Raw genomic sequence first — 3664 nt, 5'->3', positions numbered from 1 at the left:
TAGAGGGTCTTCCTCTCCTGCGCCGTCCCTCCACCCTCCCAAGCACAATGTCCCTCTCCAAGGACTGGTCCCTCCTTAAAACATGTCGAAAGTATGTCAGACAAAGCCTCAGAATCCTTGCCTCCAAGGAGCCTCCCAGTTTAACCCTCTCCAGAATGAATCTGTTTGTTTTCCTAGCAGTCCATGGTATTCTTAATACTCTTCTCCAGCACCACAGCTCAAAGGCATCAATTCTCCTTCTATCCTCCCTAGTCACTGTCCAACTCTCTGATGCAATAACAAGTGATTTCAAAGACCGTGGCCTGTATCAGACGCACCTTAGTCTTCAGAGAGACACCATTGCTCTTCAGTACTTTGGAGATACACACACACACACACACACACACACACACACACACGATTGCCACAAGAACTAATCTGTCTTGAGGGAAGTGGACCAGGGTGCTCCTTGGAGGCAAGGATGGTAAAACTTGGTCTTATATACTTTGGGCAGGAGGGCCCAGTCCCTGGCAAAGGACATCAGGCCTGGAACAGAAGAGAAGACCCTCCATGAGGTGGACTGACTTCAACAAGGGGCACAGGCCCAGTAGAGACAGTAAGGGTGGTGCAGGACCAGGGAGAGATGCGGTCTGTTTACACTGGGTCATCTCACGTGATTGTTTGTCCCCAGATTCTCTAAGCTGAAGATGAAAAGGAAACCTTAGGTGCTCATTTAATGCCTGCTCCCTTCTCCAAGTTGAGGCTGACAGAATTGTTGGATGCTCAGCCTTGGGGGCGCAATGGCTAAGGGCTTGGCTGACCACCCAAGAGATTGGTGGTTCAAACTTAACCTGCCAGAAGAAACTTGGTGGCCTGTTCTCAGAAGGATAACAGTCTTGGAAAAATAGGGGGTGTGTGTGTAATTCTACTTTGTAACCCATGGAGTTAAAAAAACCTGACACTAAGGCATCTAGCAAGTCAGAAATACATTTGCTGAATATTCATGACTGTTAATCCTCTTTTGAGGAAAAAACCAAGAGTGGAGAGATCAGGAGAAGGTGACATCTCAGACTGGAGAGAAGAGGAAAGGGCACCGTTCACTGGATGGAAAACAAGTCCCAGCAGGACTGGGTTCCCTCCCAGTGTCAAACCACAAACTAACTGTCAGCTCTCTTTCTTCAGGACAGGAAAAGCCAGCTGGAGGAAATGCTATTCTGCAAGCCAGCCTCAACCCAGAACCCGAGGATTCCTGAAATTCAGCGTGAAACAGTCTTCCAGTGTGATCACAGGCACTTTTCCTAAAAGGAGTCCCCCATCACTGAGCTCACTTCCTAATTGGAACTTTTAAAGGCACTCTCTTAGAGGTGAAGCTTTTCCTGAAACACAGGCGACAATTTAACCAGCACCTGGGAAGTGTTTTCCGTCAGGCTGGCTAATCACTGCTGTCAATCACGAAGTAGCCACATGGAACAAGGACAGATGCGGTGTCAGCTGACCCCAATACGCCAGGTAAGCACAGGCTTGCTTCTGCTTACTTATTAATCTGCAGGGAGCAATTTCACATCTTTCCACCCCGTTAACAGTTCTGCTTCTAGGTCTGGCTGGCATTTGTCCCTCTCCCAGCCCACACACAGCACCTTCCCTGAGAATCAAAACTTCTTCAAATTTACAATCCTTTACAGTAACAGAAGGCACCCTGGTGGCATAGTACATTGCATGGTGGGCTGCTAATCTAAAGGTTAGTGGTTCAAGACCCCCAATGGCACTGAGGGAAAAAGACAGGCAGTCCTCTCCATAAGGAAGCTCTGGTGGTCTAGTGGTCGGGAATTGCACTGCTAAGGCAAAGTTACGTGGTTCGAATCCAACAGCTGGGAAAAAGATGGGCAACCTCCTCCCATGCAATTTACTGCCTCTGAAAACTCTCTGGAGGATAAATAGTAGATTGGTCCTGGCTTGACGGTACACAACAACAACAACTCTACCTGTAATCTGTAGTGAAGAGTTTCACTTATGAAATTGTTCACTGCTGTTGTTGCTGTTGTGTGCCAGCAAGTCAGAACCAACCCACAGCTGACCCTTCAGCAGGTTTTCAAAGGCAGTTAATTACATGGGAAGAGACTGCTCGTCCTTCTCCTGTAGATATTCATGACCGTTAATCCTCTTTTGAGGGGATAAAAAAAAAAGAGTTGGGATGTTTGGAGAAGGCTACATTTTTATATACTTCTCCCGCAGAACAGCTGGTGGATTCAAACCAAGTGACTTTGGGATTGCAGCACAGCTTCTTACCACTAGGCCACCAGATCTGATGCCATCAAGTAGTTGACTACAAGTCATAGTGAGTCTAGGCAAAACAGATCTGAACCTTGCCACATCCTCACCCTCTGAAATGCTCAAGCCCGCTGTTACAGTCACGGTGCCAATTTAGTTTGTTGGGGGGCTTTTCCAGAATGATCCCTTTACCCAAGGCCTGTCCCCTCTGAACAACATGCCCAGAGAACGTCTGAGATGAAGTTTCAGCATTCTTACCTCTAAAGAGCGGCCCATCTGCAATTTGGAAACCTCTGCTTACCTTGTCTAACTTATCCCTGAGCAGACAACAGCATCTCAGCCCTGGACATCTCTAGGGTACAAAGCCAGACTTCAACCCTCTGTAAGGTGTGCTCTAAAGAGAAGCTTCCCACCTTCCTTCACAAGATTGAAAAGCCATACATTCTCAGAGCTGAAGTGAGCACTTTTTAGAACCGTCACGTACTTTTTGGCTAAAACAGGCTGGCAAGGTCCTGAGCCCAGCAATGGACAGGAAAGAAAGAAAACGGGGGGGGGGAATCCTTACAATTTTAAAGCACCAGCTCCGACATATGACCCTCACTACCACGCCTAGTTAAGACCCTTCATCTTTGTACGTGGGCACCACTTCCAAGTCAGGGTCCACAGAACTTCTAGCATCCTCCAGAGTTACCCACTTCCCGGTTTCCTTCCTGTCCTCGAGAGTGGGGGGGGAGGGGGCATTTCACTGTGCACTCAATAGCCTGAAAACCCCGTCTGCCCTGGGTGACCACTGAGCACGTCCCACCCTACAAGCCCCAGGGCAGCAGGACAGCGCTGGACAGAAGGTGTATGGTGCATATCACTCTTCTCAGGAGCCAGAGAGCTGCCTGAGGCTACCCCGGCCCCTTCCCCCACTCTCTCTGCCAGCTTGTTGAACACCCACCCACCTACCCACCTGGAGCGTGGGAAAGCGGGGAGGGAGGGCAGAGGACCGGTTAGCACAGATGGTGACCACCAAGAGGTCATGGGAGGAGGGGGATAGGGAGATGGAGTGGGGGGTACGGTCAGGAAAGTGGGAGACCAGGTAAAGATTAGAGAAGGAGGCTTAAGGGTGCGTGCTAACTCCTGGGACAGGGAGGGGGGTCACCGCAGGGAAGTGGGTGATGGTGAGGGCAGGGGGAGGAGGAGAGGAGGGGAGGAATGGGGCCGTGGAGGAGGGTGTTAGGAGGCGAGGGGCATTTTACCTCGTGGGACGGGAGGAGGACCGCAGTGGGGCGAAGGGGAGGAGGATGGGGTGCGAAGGGGAGCGTCAGGAGCGGCCCTGGCTGGCGCGGAGGGAGCGCCGGGATGCAGGGCGCCGGCGTCCTGGAGCATCCTCGGCGCGCGCCGCTGGCGAGGAGGACGCGGGCCTGCAGCC

The sequence above is a fragment of the Elephantulus edwardii genome, unplaced genomic scaffold, assembly GCF_000299155.1.
Source record: "Elephantulus edwardii isolate Elephantulus edwardi_28Jun2011 unplaced genomic scaffold, EleEdw1.0 scaffold00089, whole genome shotgun sequence".
Taxonomy (NCBI): Eukaryota; Metazoa; Chordata; class Mammalia; order Macroscelidea; family Macroscelididae; genus Elephantulus; species Elephantulus edwardii.
This window is presented reverse-complemented; position numbering follows the sequence as displayed.